Below are 24,394 nucleotides of genomic sequence, written 5' to 3'. Positions count from 1 at the left end.
TATTTTGGGTTCAATTCAGTATACTCTATAACGTATATAATTGTTATCTTTTTCCGTCTCTGGTTTGGGATTATCCCTTAGCGTATGTCACACTCGTGACATTGGTTTGAATGTCTAAATCCAGCAACATATTTTTATGTATAAATACAAATACGTATTTACCCTTCAGTCTATTTTTATACGAAATACATTTGAATAAATAATATTACTTGAAACTTGAAATGTATATTTAATTATGGCATATCTAAATAGAAACGTGGTGAAAGGTCGACTAGATAGGCTTTATCTAAATATTAGATAGATAAATAAAACCTTTTCTCATTTCCATGACGATTTATTTATAACGTATAATCAACCAAATTTAATAGAAGGAAACAGCAAGAACTAACATTATATCGAAATAATTAAACTACGATTTAACAATCATTTTAATCCGACTGTGGTTGTTCTTAAAATGTTATATAAACGGTTTTCAAGGTGTCGCCATCTCTGAGGTCCCGGGTTCGATCCCCGACCGGATTAATGGAGAAAATTAACTTTTCTATATTGGAATTTGTATGATTTTAATGTCACGTTTCACTATGATATTTAATTATTGTTTGAAATTACTCCACTAGTTTGTTATAATTATTAATACAAAGACACATTTAGAAAAAATCCTTCGATATGGCTAGATTCGAACCAGCGTCTTCCAGCAAACCGTGCTAGACGCCATGCCAATTAAGCCGCGGAACAAACTAAGAGACCTTACGAATTTAGTTACTAACTTGTCGCAGATTTTTGTTTTTGGTTTTTAACTAAACCAAATTTAAGTTGTGTTGTTACGTATAGTGTGATCTTTGTGATTTAAAGCCCTGAGCGGCGCTGCAACTGTTATGGACAGGCGTGTCGCTTACCAACAGGAGCACGAATTGTCTGTCCCGTCACTTGTTATCATTATAATTGTAACTTTTTTAGAAAAACACCGACCTCATGGATTTACACTATTTACCAAGTTTGTTGAAATCTGTTATCGGAAAGTGTGTTCATTCAATGTGTGGCGAATGAGGTACCTTCTTTCCAACAAAAAATGATCAAAATCGGTTCAGAAATGCCGGAGTAATGGCGTAACTTAGGTACACCTTTCTTTGAAGTCGTTTAAAAAAAATCAACGTCTGTTCAGCGTGGCGCATTATTATTATAACGTACCTTAAACTTTTATTAGAGTAGATCCTTACTCAGTAGGATGTGTGTTATGTATAAACCACAAGGTTTATTTAGTTAATATAACCGAAATATAAAGTCTCTAAAAAATATTTTAAATAAGACATTATTAACTCTACATCGCCATAAGATAATAAAGTGCAAAAAAATTCCATCTCACAACCACGTAAGTGAAAACGTTAAGGCTTCCCTATCCGATTACGACCACTATAATAGGACCCGTATCATTCATTACATCGGTTTGCATTATCGTTCTAAAAAGAGCGGGGTAAGGCAGATCTTGCGGTTTGGTCGAACGTATTCTTGCCTACATTAAAACCAGATGCATATAAATACTTGGGTTGGTTTCAAAAAGCGTACTAGCTCTTATTGTATGGAAAATATATTAATTTAAATTACATAGGAGACGGTTTTCCTTTACGAAGTAGTTGTAGAGATCACTACGTAAAGGGAAATATAATAATGAAATAAATAAAAGAAACTATCAATTAGAACTCATGCTATTGTAATAAATCACATGTCTTTGGGGTCTAATTACTTCAAAAGTTTATTACTAATTTATGCATGTTTCTCGTCATGACGTCCATGAGTACAATTAAAATAAATAAATAAATAATTGTTTTTTTTTAATCAGGAACAAAATGTCAGTCCGTGCCACTCAAACTTTTAAAACACCGATAAAGATGGCGCCCCTACCACGTGCGCGAAAATATATTTCGTGTTTCTTGGTTTCAGCTACATTCTTTTACGATTTTTATAATATACAATTCCAGATCAGGAAAATATGAAAAATATTATTGCAAATTAACATATCGCACTTGAAAACTAACATAGTGTATTATCTCAAAAATCGCGTTATATTGTATTTTATCTCAAAATTTCGTTATATTGATCATTTATCTCCTAAAGTTTCGCTATATTGATATTGTCATTCGTATACGATTTAATTTCAAAGTGACAGGACGACGCTGTCGCTTTGAAACCAAATAGGTAATATTAATATAAATTAAAGCCATGTTGAGATAATAATATGTTAGTTGTCATGTGCGACTTGTAGCAGAAGAGCTCTTTGTGTAAGAGTTCGTCCAGGTAGATGAGCGTTACTGCGTTCCTGTTTTGAAGGATAAGGATGCTAATGAAATTACAGGCACATGGGACTTCTTATGTCTCCGGGTGAAGGGCGCAGTGTCAGTGCCCCCAAGGTCCTTGCGAATTAAAGTTCTGAGTGCAACTGTTATGAATTGGCGTGTCGCTTACCATCAGGCCCAATAAAACTTCCGTTTACTGTTCACTAAAATATTACGTAAAGCGTCTAAAGGTTCATTTTAAAAACCGAAAGACAGCTTAACAAAAATTCGTGAAAGAGTTCGTATAACTCTAAGAGTTAATAATACGTTTAGATTCATGGCCCTTAGTACAAATGAAGTGAACACTTTAATAGCGCGTTTTATTTCGATCCTAACGCCATCTATTGGCGGCAAGCAGAAATATTGTAATAAAATGTACTTATCGACGCTTTGTTTTGAATAAATGAATTGATATTGAATTTTGTTACAGCAAAACTTATAATTATAAACCTCTTGATTAAATATATTACTTATTAAAGTTCTTATAATCTAACATTCCATTTTTAAAATATAAGTATAAATTAATTGTAAATATACTATTATTTCTATTGTATAATCAATTGAATTTAATTCTTAATTATTTACTTCATTAATAATTATAATTTTCCGTTAATAAAATTTAATTTAATTTAATTGTTATATAATGTAATGTCGTAAGTAATGTTAAATTTAATAATGGGTGTACACATATTATATAAAAAAACATTTTGTCTTTTTATTAATTAAGAGCTCCGAAAAGTAAGTTATAAATGATTAATTAAAAACATGAATATTACTGCGTTATTTACGAAGGCCAGGTACCGAAAACGTTTGCGCTAATAAAAGTACGTTAACAACCGAATGTAATACAAATAGTTTCGTAAAATCTCGCTGACGTAATACCAACTTAATTTTATATTTTACCGAAAATTACTGTTACCATTTTTGTCGTAAATCACTTACTATAAAATAGTTTTCTCTGTTAGTTGCAATGCCGAATTCAGATAGTGGCTGACCTCGCTTTGCATTATGGCCACTGGATGGGAAAGTCCCAGGTTCGATTCCCTGTAGTACCAATTTGGGAAATGAGCTTTTCTAAATTGGTTCTGGACTGGATGTTCTGGAAAGTGCTCCAGTGTGAATTACGTTGCTCTGGTTACTCATAGTAAAGGGAATTCCCTAGTTTGAGGCCAGGCAAATGGTGATTGTCTGGCACATTAGTACTCATTGGTACACCAGATGTCGCGACGAGCACCACTTAGCTACTTTTGTACTAATTTGTTTTACTTTGTTTAATTTCTAATAATAACAATCTATGGCACTTATTGTACAGATTTTTATGGATTAGACTAATCCATAAATTAAAATAATATAATAATAATAACGTACACACTCAACAAAACCCCGCACTAGGGAAACCCTGTGTCGCGGGTGCCATGGACACACACATAGACAACCACATATTACACCCAAACTCACGAGAGGAATAAATGTAGGCCATACAAATATTTCTCCCGAATCGAACCTGCGTAGCAGTCCGGCATGGTAACCGTTCGGCCACGGAGGCAGTAATATATTATTATTTTATAAAATAATATTATTATTATTACATATATTTATTTTTGTTCCTTATTTTTATTATAAATGTGGGAAGTGGTGGTTGCGGAATCAAACAGAATCGCTTATAGAAAATAGTTTTTAAATTTATTGCACCAAAAAACAATTGGAATGCACCAGTATTAAACACCACTATGTTATCATCAGCAGCCAATCAATGTACAATAAAAATTATAATATCTTGTCTCTTTCATACATTATGCTCACATCATTCGTTATCCCTTTCACTTATTCTTAACATTCCGATCCCACATCTGGCCATGGCCAGTCCCTAGCTCCATGTACATTACAATGTAATACTTTAAATAGCTCTTAAATCTAACATAAAGAGAAAATATTATACCTAATAAGTACATTCATAGGCACTTTGAATAAATGTTAAACAAAAAGAAAAACTTTACGTCACAAATTTTATGTTAAGTAAGTCATTCACCCTATGTGGTCAATATGAATTGTATGTAGAGGCACATTTTCTTTCTCTATCGGGTTCAAAAATCCTTACTGTTTTCCCTCCTTCTTGGTAGCTTAAACACAAGGTATACATGTTACAACAAAGTCTTCTACTTTCTTATTTAAATCTTTGATAAAATAATCTTTGTTTACTAAATCAATCTTTCTTTTGTCAAAATGTCCAACTCCATGCACTCTTCTTAATATTTATGTTTCCATTGCTTTAGGTATTACACTTCAAAATTTCCATAATGGCCTTCAGTCCTTCATCATTTTCTTGTGCAATTCTGAGTTGATTATGCATCTGTCTTTTTCTCATTATCACTGACAACTGGGCACTTCGACTTAATGCAACAATGTCTCTCATCTTGGACCCTCATCGATGCTCTACTGTATAGTCATAGTCTTGTTAATAAAGCCCATCTTGCAACCCATGTGGCTAAGTCCTTCTTACGTAGTGTCATCTCAAAAGTGGAACAATTTTTAACTATCTTGAAAGGGATTCCTAGGATATTTACGGAATTTTTTAACACCTTCTAGCACTGTTACAACTTCTAGTTCGTAATTTGTATATTTTTTCTATCTGTCATTTTTCTACTTGAGTAGTAAACCGGGTGTAGTTCAGCGTCGTGGGCATGCAATGATGCATCTGTATGCAGTTACGTGGGTAAATCTAGATGATAAATTTTGAATACTGGTTAAGAGTTTGATGTATCTCTTTCATATTCAGTAAATTGGAATATCTGATTAATCTTCAGTAAATTTGTTGGTGTAGCGAGTGCCGCAAAGTAATGTATTTTCTGAAATATGAAGCAAGACCCATGAAAGAATGTAGTTTTGGGTAAAATTCATAACTGCTCATATTGTGTCTATTGTGGGCCTAACTGTGCCATTCTCTATGACATGACCTAAATACTCGACACACATCATCACCAGCTCACACTTTTTCCCAATTTATGTCAAGCCATACCTACTCGCTGGTTAATTTTAATACCTCCTTCAACCTCATAAATCCTTCGTCATAGTATTTTAACATAATAAGTAAGTCATCAATAAAAATTTGTAAAAACACTTCCCAATTAAGTCCCTGAAAATAACATTTATATAATGAGTGAAAGACAAATTGATAACCTAAAAGGTGCTTTTAAGAATTTTTATTGGCCAGCATACTTTATAGACTCTTTATTAATGTTAAGGGTCAAAATTTCTATTTATACTATGGTAGTCCACACAAACTCACAAACTGCCATCTTTTTTTTTACTAATACTATTTTTACTAATTCTGAATATGCCAGTCCAGACTGGCATATTCAGAAAAACTAGGGGGTATTATTTTATCATTCAGCCACTCACCAATCTTCTTATCGACTTCCGAACCTCCGGAGGCGTTGCGCTACTGGTACGTCCTGGTTAATACAATTTTCATTTTGATGGGTGCCTCTGTAACTTTAGTCGGAGTGTAGTTTCGAGTGTAGACTGTCTTATTGCTGATCTGAAACTAAACAATATTATGGCCCTCCTGACTCACTGGCAACACAACAAAATGTTGTTTAACCAAATTTCACCCTTTTGTGGCATGATCATAACTGAACCCCTGTTTAACATTACTTACAGCATTCGACAAAAACTCTTGCCGTAAAAGTACATTATACGGTATTACGTCATGTGGTACATTATGAAGGTTGTTTTGAAACACTGTCCATCGAACTCAACATTAAGTTTCATAGATTCAAAGGGAATTTATCCGTTTATCACCAAGTTCGACGAAGGTTACACTTTCTTTTACAAAAGTTGTAATATGTACCTACGTCAAAAACCAACCTTTCTGAAACTATATTTACATCACTACCCCTATCAATCAATCCCTTAACATCCTTCCCGCAAATTTTAACCAATTTCACAGACATTCATGTTTACGGCGGAATCTTGTTTTCATTTGACGTTGACGTGTTGACAGTGACAGGCAGCCGCCATTACGTTCAAAAATGACGTTTCGGTATTGCTTCAAGATTGCTCGGAGACATCTTGAGTGCCAGCTTCACACACGACTGTTTTATCGATGAAGTCGTTCCGGTCGGTTTTTGTGGGAGTAGTGTACCGTAATTGTCACAAGTAATTCTTAGCCTGTTTTAGATTTTAGTGTTTTACCGACTGGGCTTATCTTGTCGTCGAGTCATCGTCGCGCCGGCGCACTATGGGAACCCTCTTAAGAGAGCCATCTCATAAATGCTTTTTACAAAAGCATGCGGGGATGCATGTATTATACCTTAAATTGTAGCTGAATAGTTACTCTATTATTATAAATAAGATTCAAATCTCTAACCATTCGTATGGCACAGTTGAAATCATTTGAAGATAAGGAATAAAACAAATACAAAAACAACTTTGTAACTTTTATTTCTTCGATATGATTTTCTAGTATGAAAACAATAGAAATCATATAAGTTTTACCCCATTTTAGAAAGCTTGGAATGTGTACTTTACTTTCAGATATAAAAAATGTGTATAATTTAGCACAACATTATTTAAACAAAAATATATAAACATCATATGTAATATTTTCTTTTTTCCAATTTTTGACTTTGAGATATGACAGTTGCCGAAGCTTGCCGAAGTTCTATTTTTTGTGTTATTTTGTAAGAAATATGATATACTTAGATGGCAAATAAAAATTTCTTGCGGTTTCAGTGCGGAACATGTTTTAATTTCGTAAAATATGCAGTAAACTTTTTATTAATTTTAATTTCGTACATTAAGAGTTTCTATTTTTCGGAATTTTCTGCCCGTACCGTCAAAAAACGCATATGACACTATTGTTAGATTATATTTTATATTTTGCGGTATTTTTATCACATATTTCTCACAGAATTTGATTCCAATTGACAAACAGTACCATTAAAAACCGCATAACCGCATTATGATAAATTAGTTTTTATCAAGTAATTTTGCACTCGTCTTCTGTCATTATTTAGTATAAAACAGTGACTTTTTCATTAAACATTACAGTTCTTCATTAGTTTTTGTTATTAGCAAAAGTTTGTTACGCAGTTACTTTCCGCAATGAGTGAATTCTCGTACACCAGACGCGACTTAAGTCTCGTGTTGATTGAAAGTGATTCGAATTAGTTGTTTCTATTACACATTATATACGAAGCAATTTCACAGAATCTTCAGATGAAAACATAGCAAAAATTATAGCAAATATTCAAAAATCCTTCATAAACCAGTTTCGTCAACGCTTTTCTAAAGCGGGTCGAAATAAAGATCTGTTTTTAAGTAAAAACAGCAATTGGTTGGATGGTATATTCACGGTGAAACTAAAAGAACCTACATGCCAACCTGAACCTTCTACATCAGAAGAAAAAAGAGGAAGACCTTCTAAAACGTACGAAGATAGTTCAGTGAGCACAAAAAAACGTAAAAACAAGGAATTGCTTGATTCATGTGGACTTGATTTCATATTGAACTCGTACATACAGGCTCGTACATACAGGCTTAATGTCTCGTTGCGAAATAGAAGAAGCCTTAATTGTTGAAGTTTTACGAACATTGCCGTCAGAAAAAAAAAGTGAAATACGCAATAGTCTTCTTAATGAACCAGCACATATAACAGCGTATTCAAAAGACGAAGCACTCAGCATTTTTATAGAATTAAATCTGAACAAGGCACAGTATGACAATATGAGAAATTGTTTAATTACAAAAAATTGCTTATTGTTTCCTTCTTACAAGTCGATTCGTGAAGCTAAGCGAATGTGCTATCCACCAGAATCTAGCGTTGAAATTACTAACAAAACTACAAGATCTTTTAGATCACACTTCAGCCAGACTTCTAAAAATTAATGATGTTTATAAAGTGGGTTCAACCCACTTAATGCTATATTCCAAATGGGGCTGTGATGGATCAAGTGGACAAAGCGAATACAAACAACCCCTGTCTGAAGAGAGTGATCTAATTTCTGACTCTAATTTATTTATATCATCTTTAGTGCCATTGCGACTTATTGATACCAATACTAATGAAGTATTGTGGACTAATCCTGTTCCTTCGTCAGTTTGATTTTGCCGACCAATTTTGATAGAATTTTCAAAAGAAACAGCTGAGAAAACAACACTGGTAGTCAGCGAAATTAATGCTCAAATTTTAGCCCTGAATCCTTCCCTAATTAATCACAATGGAGAAGGTATTGAAATAAAACACACGTTGTTTTTAACTATGATTGATGGGAAAGTGGCTCAAGTTTTGTCAGAAACTTCCTCAAGTGCTGTGTGCACTATTTGCAGTGCAAGAACTACAGAAATGAATAATTTAGAAAGAGTGCGAAACAAACCTGTGGATGAAGCTTCTTATCAATATGGACTTTCAACTTTGCATTTTTGGATCAGATTTATGGAACTTATTTCACATTTATCTTACAATCTAGAAAGATGGTCAATTTTGAAAAATGGTCTGCCACAACAACAGAGAATAAAGATTTTAAAAAGCAAAAGAAATCTTACGTACAAAGAAGGTTCAGAGAAGAACTTGGATTGAATATAGATAAACCTAAGCAAGTAAGTGGCAACACTAATGACGGTAATACAGCCAGAAGATTTTTCCAAAACTACCATTGTTCATCAGAAATCACTGGAATAAATGAGGAATTAATAAAACGGTTTTATGTTATACTACAGGTCATGTCAAGTGGTAGAGGTATTGATGCCACGAAATTTGGACAGTATGCATTCGATACAGCACAGCTGTATGTTAATAAATATAAATGGTATTACATGCCGTCATCAGTGCACAAAGTGTTGATTCATGGTGAAAGCGTCATACGTCATTTTTCTGTCTTGCCTCTTGGACAACTCTCTGAAGATGCTCAAGAGTCACGAATCAAAGACTACAAGCAGTTCAGACTTCATCATGCAAGAAAATGTTCGAGGGCAGCCACCAACGAAGACGTTATACACACACTTTTGTATACCTCTGATCCATACATTACAAGCTTGAGAAAACCTTACAACAATAAATATTTGGAACTTCTTGATGAAGCAAAAGAGCTCCTGAGTGAATACTAAGCTATGTTTTTATGTATTCTTGATATTTAAAGTAGGTACTCCATCTTATTAATCTATAAATTTATAAGAACATGCATGGTTAAATCTAAGAAATTAATACTTTTTTATTCCTTAATTTTTTATAACTATAATAAATAAAATTTGACTTATAAAGTGTATATTATTTAAGAGAATATCTATTTAGGTATACCCAGAAAAAAAATCAGGTAGATATCATCAAAAACACGGAAGTTATAGATTTATGATATGAAAAGGAGTCAAGGTTCCCATAGTGCGGCGGGCGGTGCCTTCTCCAATTGCGCTGCTTGCTGCCGCGGGCCGCGACTTTATTGCACTGAGATCCTGTCCGAATTCGTTACATCTAAAATATTATTTTTAATCCTCTGTCTCGATGCGGGCAATTTAGCTGACGTATGGTTCATTTCAACTAAAAAAAACAGAACATAACGTGAAGATTTTTAACCCTTGCAGTTCAAATTGAAATTCAAATTCAAAATAATCTTTATTTCATAGGTAAGCATTATTACACTTGAAATCGTCACAATGGTTAAACTCTACCGCTATCGAGACTATCTCCATGATCTAAAGGGGTTACTATCCCGGATTTTTGTCATCCAAGTATGCAGACGTTGTATAATAACTAATAGTGTCACTGCGATCATCACCTTGAGTGATACATATAAGTTAACAAGTCCCACGTGCCTGCAATTTCACCAGCGCCCTTACCCTTCAAAATCGGAACGCAGTATTGTTCACATTAGTGCTTGGCGATGGTGACAATACTTCCCTGGGCGAACTCACTCACACTGCTACTAAATGTACCTACAATAGGAGATATTATATTTAAGATATTATTATTAAGCACATAACACGTGTAAACGGGTCGTAATATACGTACCAAATTCAAACTGACAAATTGCAGTGCCTTATTTGAGTAAAAGAAAAGTTATTCGGCTATCATCGCTCTGCGTTTTGAACAGGGTGCTCGAATACTCTTTGAATTTATATAACATAAAAACAATTGAAAACACTTTCAAACAAAATTACTTTTTGACACGAAACAATCCAGTACACAATTTTGAATCTATCCCAGCAACAGTGCTATCGAAAACTGTGTTATAAAACTATCCATTCTAAAGTTCAATTTCGTATCACAAGCAACACTGAATTTACAAACGAAGTTTCGTCGATATTTGAAGCTTGTTCGTATTATTTTAAAATCCACTTTTCGGTGCAGAGATGAAAACTGAAATCCTTTTAAGTAATACTATTATTTTAAGGCTTCAATATGACGCTTATTCTTAGGGTGTTAAAGTCAATTTCTGCCTGAAATCGTGAATGGGATTGGATGGCATTATACTAGCGAGTGCAAGTAATATTGTATTTTGTCGAACATTTTCGTATTTTCGCGTGGATTTTCGTATTTTTCTATTCCAGTTTGTATGTTTCTGGGTTAAGCTGCCGTGAAAGTAAATTGAAAACCATTACCTATTGTTTATAAAGATTTATGTGTTTAGTTATTTTTAACTGTTTCAAAAAAAGGAGGAGGTTATACATTCGGCTGTATGTATGTTTTCCGACTTCTCCATCAATCGTAGACTGATTTTGAAAATTCTTTTTTTCTTTGAAAGGGTGCACTCTAGAACCACCGCAAGAGTCACCATTAATTATTACCAACCATTGTCACCAAGTCAGGATCCGATGAGGGGATCCCATAGAAATCGGGGAATATCCTCAAATTTTATAGGCATGTCAGTGTCCTCACCGATTTCTCCGTTAATTGTGGACTGATTATCCGTTAATTGTGGACACATTTTGAAAATTCTTTTTTGTTTGAAAGTATACTCTCGAGGTGGTTCATGATGCCGGCGATGCTGTTCCGGGCTCTTGGTGTTAATTACTCGTTATGCGTGATGGAGGATCGGAATGAAACTCGTTAAGACGCTGGATACATATATAGATATATTTTTGTAAATTATGAATCTATCTATACAGTATGTAATGAAGATCACGTCGCTGCCTATAATTTTTTTCTCAAACCATTAATCAACATAATAATAGTAGTCGACTGTTAGTGAGCCGGGACTGTGGCGTAAACCGATTTAATAACAGTACTATATCTTTGCCAGGCTGCAGGAGTCTTAAAGTATGTTACGACGTATTTTAACATTCATGCGGCGTAATGAAACATGAAGATGCGTATAAACAGTGCGCATGGGAAGTGATTTTAGAACGCGAGTCAAAGACACGAGTGGCGAACAGTGTCCAGATGGAAAACCTCACGAATATGTGAACGGAGTTCGCATTAACACTCGTACACGAATGGTTTGACGAGTGGCGAAGCGCGTGGCGGGCACGATTGTGTAAATCTGATTTTAAACTGCAACATCATGATTTCAAGCCAACGAGTGCCACGCGAACAATGTGGCGTCGCTACGTAACGCCGCTTACTTACGCACCACAGTAGGAACCTTTCCCGGTTCGTCTCCTGGCTCCTTGTTCGATGCGCACGTGTTTCGTCGCCGCGCGTCATTTCCACGCACGATGTGACATGTAGTTCTCGTAATTTATATATGTATTACGACGCAACGTCACCGCTCAGCAGACGCAATTCCTCGCAGGGTTTGTATATATTATTATTTTTTAATGTAAAATAGGAGGCAAACGAACAGACGACCCACTTGTTTTATGGACAGGGTTATCGCTTATCATCAGGCGCACTACTTGTTCGTCCCGTCACTTAATATCATATAAAGAAAAAGAAATCGCAAAATATGTAAGAGTGACAAATCGTTGTCACATCGAAATAGATCGAGGACGCAGATGGAAGCATTGGTTTAGTCAAGTCCTAAGAGATACGGGTGCTGCTCATTTCTCGAATTTTGCCCTCAGTTATATTCTACGACACCCATGGGAAGACACGGAGCGACCTTGTTATTCGACTCGGTTTACTAAAATAAAATGTAACTTATTGAATCTTTATAAAACAAAGAGGAACAGAAAGGGACGGAGCTTTTGTATACGAAAGAGAGCTTTAAAGTAAAAACTACAGTAAATTTCAATAAACTATCTCAGCGTCGACATTTAGCATTGGTAATTAGCAAAGGGAGGGTTGTGGACTAGAGGGGGTATATTCCGGACTGCTGGGGCTTAATACCCCTTAAGGAGGAGGAATACATTTGGAAACATTAAAACGTGGAAACTATTTAAGTCAACAAGTTGAAACTTGGAGATATATGGACTGGGATTTCTTTCTTGATTTCAATGTCGTTTAAATTGAAGTCACTCTGTAGCTTCGTATATTTATTTACAAAGATCATGGCTCATAATCTGTCCTGGTCAATGGATGTTTGCGTACAAAAACATCATTAGTTTTAAATTATGCACTTATAAACTACTTTTTACTTTATAGGTATAAAAAATATTGGATATCTACTGCGTTAACATGTAACTGATCAATAAAGATTTGATACTAAACATATTTTAATTGTGTGAAAACCTTAGTAAGGTTTTTCAATTAAAAATTATGTATCAATGTTGTAGTAGGATTGAAACAAAAATCGTTCTCTGGGTAATCAACAATAAATACAAAACACACAAATATTTTGCACTGGCATAATTTTTTTTTATTATAATGATCTCAGTACAGAGTACTAAAAAATCCGACCTCAAAAGTTGGTGGAATTACATTTATTTGCCAAGTTTCATTGAAATCGGTTACCGGAAATTGTACGAAACCGGATTCATCCCCTAGTTTGCCATTTTCAGAGGTGGAATAGTTTCTCTAAATTTAAATGGAACCACAACCGAGGTACCCTCTTTCCAATAAAAAAAAGAATCATCGAGATCGGTTCACAAATACCGGAGTTATTGCGTAACATACACGAAATAAAAAATACAGCCGAGTTGAGAACCTCCTACTTTTTTGAAGTCGGTTAAAAATATTTATTCCATAATTCCCAGTACCTTCAATAAAGCAACACATACCATTGTAAAGTACACATATTTTCCTATAAATCTAGCCTTATGTAATTTTTGTGCGCCGTAGGTATAGTTTTTAAGACAAAAGGAGGAGGTTACACGTTCGTTCGGCTATATGTATGTTTTCCGATTTCTCCGTCAATTGTGGACCGATTTTGAAAATTATTTTTTTGTTTCAAAGACTGCACTCTCTTGGTGGTCCCATTGTTACCAAGTCAGAATCTGATGAGGGGATGCCATGGAAATTGAAAATCCTCAAATTACATAGGCATGTCAGTGTACTCACTGATTTCTCCGTCAATTGTGGTTCGATTTTAAAAATTATTTTTGTTTGAAAGGGTACACTTACGAGGAGGTCCCTGATGCCGACGATGCTGTTTTGAGTACGTTTCGGCTATCACAAATTACTAATTGTTTTCCGCAAATAAAAGACGACTTTTTACTTGGCACAACACATGTATAATCGACAAATTACCGTACCGTATGCTTGTACATTAAATGTACAAAGGAGTCCGTAACGGTCCCATCGTCACCAAAAAGTCAGAATGTGATGAGGGGATCCCACGGAAATCGAGAAAAACCGATAAGCAAACTTTCAAGGTCAGTTTTTTTTTTCAATGAAAAAGTTACAATTTATTATACTTTGATTGGCCGTGGTTTTTGTTTATGCGCACGCATATTAATACAAGGAAACTCCTACCACCATGGATTAAGAGACCATTTTCATAAGATGTTTATTACACCTTGGCAAACAATAGAAAGTAAAAACTAGTTAAGACTAAATTTCAAAAACACTTATACGGCAAGTTCCCTAATCCATATTTAGGACAGCACCTTATTGGACTATTGACTCAAACTGTCAAGTTACAGGAGATCCACGCTTAGCGGTGGGACGTAGATGGATGGATACTGCAAAGTGCTATGTTGCTATTTATGTGAGCATTGTGATATAAATGATTCAGTTATACACCCAGGAGTTGTGGAGAGGAAATCTGATTACGTCTAATAAGGCTGGTGTTTGCCTCGTCTTCGTCAAGACGGCTGAAATACGGTCTCGCCTGGCAATATGATGCTAACCAGAATATCAGATAAACGAATAATTCTAAAAGTAGCGAGTAAACTAAATCGTAATGAGAGTTCATAGTATGACCTCTGGTTGTTAAAATTCTCCTTTTTTGTAAAGATCTAGCAGTAGAGCTCATTGTGAAAGAGTTCGTCAAGGGAAGCCCTGCCACCTCACCTATTTTTGTCGACTTGAAATTATAAGCACATGGGACTTGTCTGGGAAGATCTTTGTGATTGAAAGCTCTTTGCCTGTCCTTTGGCATCACAAAGAAGAAAAAAAATTGTAAGTTGTGAATTGTTAGTAAATTGTATTGCTAGGCGTCTGGGTGATTCAGTAATAGGCGGATATTTAGATTTTCACACAGTGACAAATTTAGTAAACAAAACCAAAGAGAATCAACGAAGCAGTTCCTCCGCTGGGATTCAAACAAGTGCCTCATGCACGGAGGAGTTCTCCCAACTCAAAAAGACTATTACTGCTTCTAAGTTTGGAGTATATTTGAAAAACATTCTTCGTAAGGTTTTCTGCTTGCGAGATGTACACTGGCATTAATATTGATGAGTCCTGTGGGACTCGACTGGTGGAAACAGAGTTGTTAATGGCCAAAAACTTTCTTTCCAGCCTCCACATAGTTCAAAGGAACTATTCGATTAAGTATGATTGAGATACTTGGACGTATTGATGAGTAGTAGTAGTAAGCTACAATGATTACTGGTTAGGAGATGTGCAGTCGGTTAAAATATTCGAATGGCTAGTTTTACTTAGCGGTGATAATGAAAAATCAGTTTTTTTAGCCAGCTTATTTTGTATTATTTTTAACAGACTTCAAAAACGGAGGTGAGAACCCTCGTGAGAATTCGACTGTATTTTTAATTTTTTTTTGCATGTATGTTACACGATGATTTTGTTGCAAAGAGGGTACGTTAGTACTGCTCCCATTTCAATTTGAAGAAAATATTCCACTTCTAAGAGCGGCAAATGAGGGGATGAATCCAGTTTCGCGCACTTCCCGGTAACCAACTTCATTAAAACTTGGCAAATAGATGTATTTCCACGAACTAATAAGTTCGGTTTTTTTTTATATAAAAAAGTTATTGACGTCAAAGTTACATCGTGATGTTTTCTTCGCGTTTTGCTGCCACACACTTACAAAATGGTACAGTCACAGGTATTGGAACCATTGGAAAGCAACCGTTTTCCTAATTGAACACCGCTACATTATTTACTACAGAAAAGAATTGCCAGATTGTCCGCCGGTGGTGGTAGGCAACTTGGTTTCTAACAAATGTCTTCATAACTAGATATTGTTGTAAATAACAGCGAATTCTATTATTATTTTATTGTAATTTATGCTATTGTATAATATTGTTTACTAATTGATATTATTACTGTGCCTTTATTTTGATGTCAGTTGATTCCGTTGTTTCTATTTGGCTCTTGAATTATTTCAACTTGAATTCTTGAATTATTTCAACATCTGTTTTGATTGCTCTCACAATAATTATTTACTTTCCCTTTGAAACGGTTTTGTTTTCCCCATCTTGTTTTTTTTTTATAATAATTGTACATTATTTTATCAGCAGGGCTGGCACGACTCGACGACGTATCTCGCACTTTATGCTCTTGTGCTAGCCCTACTGTTGGCTCATGTCGGCGAGGATTTTTGCGTAACAAATTTGCAATACCCGACGGTTATATAACAGAAGACTGCTTTTCGTGTTCTAAATATGTTTTTGTAGCAGTAGAGCTCCTTGTGAAAGAGTTCGTCCAGTGAAGTGGGTACTTCCACTTAACCTATTTCTGCCGCCAAGCAGTAATGTGAGCATTATTGCGTTCCGGTTTGAAGGGTAAAGGTTGTGGTGAAATTACAGGCACATGGGACTTGTCAACTTACGTCTCAGGGTGCCGGGCTCAGAGGCAGTACAGTATTTAAAGCTCTGAGTGGCACTGCTGTGTTAGGGACAGGCGTGTCTCGTCACTGGTATCATAAAATAATCTTAGTATAGAGTACTAAAAAAAGCCGACCTCAAAAGTCATTCATCCCGTAGTATGCCACCCTTAGAGGCGGAATATTTTAAATTGAATTAGGACCACTACTGAGTACCCTCTTTCCAACAAAATCGTCAAAATCAGTTCACAAATGTGCCGGAGTTATTGCGTAATATGCATACAATGAAAAAACACAGTCGAATTGAGAACCAGGACGTTAAAAAGTAGGACCTTTTATTGAAGCCGGTTAAAAAAGCTATTATTTACTTATCTACAATATCTAACCCGTATAAATTTCAATGTGTTTAGTTTTTAGACCCGCCACTCTGACCCGATGCGCGTTGGGGTTTTCATAGTCAGTTTTATGAACGTTCTTATAGATTTCACCACGATGTTTTCTTCCACCATTATAGCAAGTCATAATTAATAAAATTGTTTTCCTGTCGTACCTTTTTAGCTACATAGGGTGCATGATAAATATAATTAATCATTTCTCTTTAGAAGAGCAGAGACACTGAACTCTGCCAATGTTGAACGAACTTCTGATATTCACAGGAATATTGGAGAATATGTATTTTTTCTTACATTGCTAGAGAAAAAATTCTACACGTCTTGGGGCACGTTTTTTCTTTGATGTCGTAATTCTTACGTATATAACGCATCATAATGATGGCAACTTTACATAAATAACAATAAAGTCTTGTCGAGTTCTTAATGACTTTATTTTTCCCTTCAGAAAACCGCAGAAAAATTGGAGGTTCTCTTCGATTGTGTTTTTTGTTTGTATGTTATGCGATTACTACAGCATTTGTGAACCGATTTTGATGATTCTGTTTTGTTGGCAATGGAGGGTACCACAGTATTGGTCCCATTTAAATTTCTCATTTAGATTTCGCGCACATTCCAGTCACCGATTTCAATAAAACTTGTCAAATAAATGTAATTCAAACAGAAAGTAATAATGAAATAGAAGCGTATTTGGGACCTACTTCTTATTAACTAGTTTAGGCGCTAACGCCTGGGAATGTCTGTAAGTAATATAATTGGCAAAATAAGTAATAAAATCAGTTGTGAGTTTTTTAACCCCCCCGACGTAAAAGGGGAGGGAGTTACAAGTTTGAAGCCTTTGTCAAGTAGTTGAGACTTGTCTGTCTGTGGCGTCATAGCTCCCAAAGGGACAAACTGCTCTCGTTTTTCTCATTTGAAGGCTAATTTAATCACGATGGCTCTCAGCTTTATTGGATGGACATCTGTTCGGTTATTTTAAGATCTTTTCTCAGGTAGAGCATTTACTTTACTTCTACATTTTCAATCTATTTGAACATTGGTCTACAATTTTGTTTATCATGCTAACTAACGGCCCGAACAAGTCGTGTGCCTGATGATAAGCGACACGCCTGTCCATAGCAGTTGTATCGTCACTCAGAGCCTTAAAACACGATACTACCTTAGCTCGTATTCAAATGTTTCCCATATTGAATCGGTTCTATTGCGCGTGTCGAGCGACAATTAAAGCCAGTTCTGAAATGTGTATCGTATAGTATACGTGTTCTATTTAGTTTAGTTGATATAAAAAAATCATTGGTTTATAGTTAAAGTACTTATTGATTTTTAGTGAACGTTTTTACGAATCGTGTTTTCACGCTGTGTACTTAATCAGTGTACATCCTCAATTTTATTTTACTATACAGTTTATTCAAAATACTGTTTCCAAATTCAACACCTTCACTGTTATCAGGAATCAACCAAAGCCATTTGATACAGACTATTAAGTCGCAAAAACCTCAGATTTTGACACTGTCACTGCGCCCGTCACGCTGAAGACATAAGTTGATATGTCCCGTGTAGCCTCGCAATAAGATGGTAACCTGGATCTGATGCTGCAACGAGGACAGTCTGCAGACTATCCAACTCCTCAACTATTAGGAACTCTTTAAATTGGTGTCGACGAGTTGTTTGATGATTTTACTGTCTATTTTGAGTACGTTGTTTTGTACCGGGGCTTTTTTAAATATTAATTTAAGACAGCGCTGAGGCAGTGATACGTAATTACTAAATAATTGAGTACGTTTAATCCCTTGCTAAATCGTTATTACTAAAGCTTTGGTTATGAAATTAAAGTATAAGATATTTAAGGGTTCACTCTGTAAATCATACTCTTTAGAAACATGATTACTTGTAGTTTCCTTCATAGAAAAAAAATCCGAAGTTATCTCTAAAAAACAAAATAACCTATTAGTACGGCGTAAATACTTTACGGTAGGTCATCGGTTTTGAATTTGTGTTAATAATACGAAGGAAGTACCTTAATTCGGACGCGGTCAGCCCATACTAGATAGAGCCGCCACGCTTTCCCCTGTCCACTTTAGTCCTGATCGACAGTCGCCGTCATACGTGGAGGTCGTGTCGCATGGGCTTCCTTGCGGCTTTAAAAACGTATGCCGAACGCACACGCACACGGAGCGTATAGAATACCTGAAATCAATTATCGCCAGCAGTTCAAGGTTTTTATTATGATGATAAATTAAGACGTGGACAAAGTATAGAGATACCGGTTCCCTCAGACCTTAAAAATTTCCGGATAGTATCGCCTTATAAGACATGGTAAAGATTCAGTCCTTTACGTATTAGGCACATAGAAGCAAAAACCTTTGTACGACTTGATGGAACATCTCGAGAATAAGGGTCAAAGCCCTCACAGCGACCGATTGCCCAGTGACGGAATAGACCGAACAAGATTTAATCGTGATAACCTGGGGACCAATCTCGTTACTCTGCGTCGTCAATGTCTCCAGGAAAATCACTTTTGTTCCCAAAATTCTTATTCCCGGTTTCAATAACACTGCAGCATTGTAAAATTCGGAAATCTCTATTAGGACACGTTCTGTTGTTATCGATAGTGATAAAATGACTTCAAAATATAATGTTAACAATTTTTGGACTAAAATCAAAAGCTGTCAAGTCTGCTTTGATAGAAGTATGAATGTAACCAAAAGCATCTTTGTTCCATTTTAGTGTTAAAATTAGATTTATCACAGTAAAAATGATGTCAATGACTGTTATGAGATTTGGAGATCACCAAACAATATGTCCGCTCGACCTTTGTCGTGTCTTTTTCATATTTCTCTTCTATGACATTTATCTATCGCACAATAATCGAGACTTCATACTCCACGAAACAGATGAAAGCGCCTATGAAAATTTTACGAGCAAACGTGCTGTGGTGCATTAATGCTATCTTTTTTATTAAAAAGCATTGAAAAAAAGGCTAAATAACAATAAGAATGCGCCACAGAACTACATCAATTAATAAAATACCGAAAGGCAATTCGACGACGTTGTTAAAGGCTCAGGAACCCCCCTGAGCCTTCAACAACGTCGTCGAAAAAACCAACCAATATCATTACTTGCAAAGCTTAGTAGGTAGAATGCTAAAGTTTGACAGCAAGTTTCGTGTTATAAGTAAATTAGTTTATTAGCAATAGTCCAGGGAAGTTACTGCCACCATACATATTTCTGCCACCAAGCAGCGATGTGAGCATGTGACATTACAAGCACATGAAACTTGTCAACTTATGTCTAAGGGCGACTGGCACAGTAGCTGCTTTCCTCCTGAGATCTGCAACTAACATATAAAAAAATTTGTAAGGTCTGCTGTTTCGTTCGTTTCGTTAGTTGGCGTCTAGCACGGATTGCTGGAAGGCGCTGGCTTCAATCCAGCCGGATCGAAGGAGTTTTCCTTAGTGTTCGATCTTTTTACAAACAATTATAATAAACTAGAGGACTAATGTCCCAAAAAATTAAAAAACAATATCACGATCTTTGACTTTAGACAAAGTGGCAAGATTTTCAAATTTCAACCATTGCATGAGTACATTGCAATGCATAATTACGTTACCAACTGTCTTGCAAAGATCGGAGCACCGATATCGAACTTCGTCGTCAAAGTTACAGGCTCTTTTGAGAGGCAACCATGCTTGTTATAAAATCGGTTTCAGTTGAACCGTTATCTTCAAAGATTTCCTTAAATGGTTTAAAAACGCTGTTTTTTCTTATTTATTGGCATTATGGAAGCGACGTATTTTTCTTTCTTTTTTGTAATAGCAAGTGACGGGACGAACAAGTCGTGCAACTGGTGGTAAGCGACACGCCTTTCCATAACAGTTGCAGTGCCACTCAGAGCTTTAAATCGAAAAAGAGTTTTAAAACAGCTCATAGGGGCATTGCCACTGCGTTCGTCACCCTCAGGCATAACTTAACAAGGCCCATGTGCCTGTAAAATTTACCTGTACCCTTACCCTTTAATACCGGATCGCAATAATGCCCACATTACTGCTTGGCGGCAAAAATAGGTAAGGTGGCAGTACTTCCCCGGACGAACTCTTTCTCAAGGAGCTCCACTACTAATTGACGTTATACAGTTCGTTTCAGATGTTGTAATGGAATTTTGTATGTCGAAACCATTAAAAATTATCGGCGCAAAACTCTTTAAAGATACGCATAAAAAAGATTAGGAACCTTGTCACTCAATTAACTTTCATCAAAATTGCTGACTCTACAATTACGTAAAATGGAATACAAAAAACAAAAAGCTCGAGTGAACAATAAGTGGTGCGACCTTGGAAGCTCCCGAGGCGCAGGATTCACGCGTCGCTGCGCGCTCCTTGATTGGCTTTTATTGCTCACGATCGATTATGTAGTCGTCGTCGCATCGCAGTCGTTACAATCCTTGCATACGATTCGAGTGCGAGACATCGAAGTTCTTTTTCTAAATTCAAGTTTCGTTTTCCAACAATATCTTCACTTTGACCGGGCCAGAATTAAAGAAGTTTCATTCATTTGAACACCCGATGACCCGGGTCACGGGCTTCTAAAAGATTCTGCTGGTCCGGCCCTCAAAATTGGAATTTATGTTTGTAATTTTGAGGGCTTTTCAACAATTTACATCACACTCAGTCTGCAACTGCCAATATTATTTTTATCTCGTTTGTTCTCGTGTGAAGTCCCCGAACTCCGGCTCGCCATATTACTTTTCACACTGTTTGATTGCGTCGAATCATTTGACCCGGTCAGATTACGCGTGGGTCATGATCGACACTATATAGATAGAAGTATTGTTTGCATGAAAATTAAATTTATTAATAATTAATAATTAAATTTATTATTAAAAATATTATTATAAATTAAAATTATCTATCTTGAACTGTAAATGATCCTGGTGCTTCGATAAAACGGACGCAAGGCAGTGGGTAACCGCGTCAAGGATTCACGGGCGATCGACTTCAAAGACGCTTTATATTTTTAGTTGAGTCTAGTAAGGCACTTTAGAACAACGATCTCTAAAAGAATTCCTTGGCCAATCACATACACTATCATTACAATTAAATGTAATTAGACTTTCGAACGAACCTATCGTGTTAATCAGAGTTGCTTCTAGAAATTTTCTTCGTGTCTTCTTTTGCTTTACAATTTATAACAATAATATTTATTCAACCGTTTAGAGAACATGTCTTCCCTTATTGTTTGGGCATGAGGGTCTCACCAGAATATTATGAAATTAAAATGGACAAATCATATAGCTTAATGACAATTGTGTATTGCATTATACTGAATTAAGTAATTATGGTCGATTTAATTCAAGAGTGAGTCAGATAATTCTTTTTTCAATTAATTTGTCTAATAAAACATAATATATAACGCCACGTTATTAAAATAGTTGATTACCAATTCTAGAGATATCGAATACTTAGTTTATTCGCTAAATCAATGACTGTAGTTATTATTTAGAGCAGGTAACACCGAATGAAGTTGTAAGTGTCAGTTTTTCGGCGGGGAAGAAGTTTGACATGTCGCCGGTTGTGAGATTGCACTTACAAACCCGTTGCCTGTAAATTTAACTATTTTGACGTTATTATTCACCGCGGGGCTTAAAGAATTTATAACGAAAAACATATAGACCAATTATCAAATAATTCCTGACACAGTTAGTGACGAGAGAGGTATCCTCAACGTCTCCCCTTCTACGTCATAGTCCGACAAATATAACAATGTTTCTATTCACGTTTAAAAAAAAATTAGGTGAATAAGAATTAATTTTGACATCAACATGTTAATGTTTTATTTTTGTTTCAGGTAAGCTTGTATTTAATTGGAGTTCGAGATGGGGTGAGTCTATCAGAGATGAGAAGGAAATATTGAAATTTGTTATTGGCCTCTCTATTAACAAGAAACACAAATTAGGCTTGTTTTTAAAAACAAACCGAAATTGAGACACGTAAGTATATTATTTACATTTTTTTAAATATAATTCTAAGTGACGGGACAAACATATCGTGCGCCTGATGGTGATCTATACGCCTGTCCATAACAGTTGCGGTGCCCACTCAGAGTTTTAAATCACAAAGATCTCAGGGGCACTTCCACTACGCTCGTCACCCTGAGACATAAGTTGACAAGTCCTATATGCCTGTAATTTCACAAGCACCTTTACCAATCAAAACCGGAACATAGTAATGCTGACATTACTGCTTGGCGGCAGAAATAGGTAAGGTGGCAGTACTTCCTTGGACGAACTCTTTAACAAGAAGCTCTACTGCTACTAATTGAGAACAAATCCAGATCAGATGACCTATGCTCATAAGTTTCATGTGATTTGTTGTACTCTCGGAACATTCGGTTCTAATAGCTATGGAACATTACCGGTTGGTGTTGTCACGTGGAATAGAAATCGAAGTTGAAATAAAAGTTGATAGAAAGTCACACGAAAAACACCTAAAATTTAAAAAATAACACATTCCTACCACCATCCACCCTTCTGAGCGTCGTATCGCCATAAAAAGGTAACCATCCGAGCGTGTCTCCTGTAACGGCCGACACAACGGCAAGGATGTGCACTCGAGTGCAGTCGGGCGTTTTTGTTAGTCATGCTGTATTATATCAAGATATTACACTTATTGACCTTTGTTTTTGTTCGACATGTGATATTTTATTCAAGGTGCCAATTTCTTTCGGATGCTTTATTGGTATCATGACTGCGGCATAATTTCAATAAGAAAGAAGACATCCATAATATTAACCTTAGAGCTAAGTCCAAACTGATGGTACCACGATTTCGTTTAACCAAGGTAAACAACTCTTTTATGGGGAACTGCATACGTTTTTACAATAAGATTCCGGAGCATATATTAAGATTATCATTTCTTATGCCAAAAATATTTTGATTGAAAAGTCATATTACGAAATTGAAGACTACGTGTTCTAGACTACGCGTATTGAAGGCGACATGGTTCTAGATTCCACACTTTTTTTATTCGAAGTGTATTCCATTGCGTTTAAGTTTATTTGAAAAGAGCAATCTCTAGAGTTTCTTGCTCGTTCTTCTCAGGGGAGTCAGCGTAGTGAACGAGCAGTAGCTTAAACGTGACGTTTTCAAGTGTAAATTTATTTAACCTTTGGAATAAATGACTCATTGACTTTCATAAAGATTGACACATTATGTATTATTCCATACACGTTTTATTAGTGGTAAGGATATCGAGGCGTTTATGTTTAATATTCTTAAAATTGAATTCAGGTTAAAAAAGTGACAAACGTAATATTAATACAAGGAATTATAATTATAGCCTTTTCGTTTAAAAAAAACCGACCATGAAAGTTCGTGGAATTACATCTTTTCAAAAGGATTTATTGATATTGGTTAACATTTTGACCACCGTGGTTGCTATAAAGCGTCCTATATTAGCTTGACTGATACGCCAATGATGCCTTAAAGTGTCAATAAATTAATTTTCTCGTCAACAAATCAATAAATCCCTTCAGTTCAAATTAATTGAATTGCCTCTGTGTACCTTAACATTACATTATGACATAGGAAATGGGTCCCATGGTCACGGTTGATTGAGGTTAGTTATCAACCAGTTAT

The 24,394-nt window shown here is 35.7% G+C and overlaps 1 protein-coding gene and 1 long non-coding RNA gene across 6 annotated transcripts in view; one reads left to right on the top strand and one right to left on the bottom strand.

The window, feature by feature from the left end:
- The window catches only part of LOC113228386, a 794,000-nt gene that overhangs the window by 264,784 nt on the left and 504,822 nt on the right, over positions 1-24,394 (top strand). The window lies entirely within an intron of this gene.
- On the bottom strand, positions 4,035-6,564 carry LOC113228398. Of its 5 annotated transcripts, none has more exons than XR_003310305.1 (3): positions 6,529-6,564; positions 5,730-5,868; positions 4,035-5,176 (listed from the first exon to the last, which is right to left on the bottom strand). It is a non-coding gene; the product is annotated as an uncharacterized LOC113228398 (long non-coding RNA). The 5 variants fall into 5 exon arrangements; XR_003310304.1 differs by lacking the exon at positions 6,529-6,564 and adding an exon at positions 6,198-6,299 and having other exon boundaries at positions 5,730-5,874; XR_003310301.1 differs by lacking the exon at positions 6,529-6,564 and adding an exon at positions 5,942-6,296.

The sequence above is a fragment of the Hyposmocoma kahamanoa genome, unplaced genomic scaffold, assembly GCF_003589595.1.
Source record: "Hyposmocoma kahamanoa isolate Upper Pololo Valley unplaced genomic scaffold, ASM358959v1 230, whole genome shotgun sequence".
NCBI lineage: Eukaryota > Metazoa > Arthropoda > Insecta > Lepidoptera > Cosmopterigidae > Hyposmocoma > Hyposmocoma kahamanoa.
This window is presented reverse-complemented; position numbering and strand designations above follow the sequence as displayed.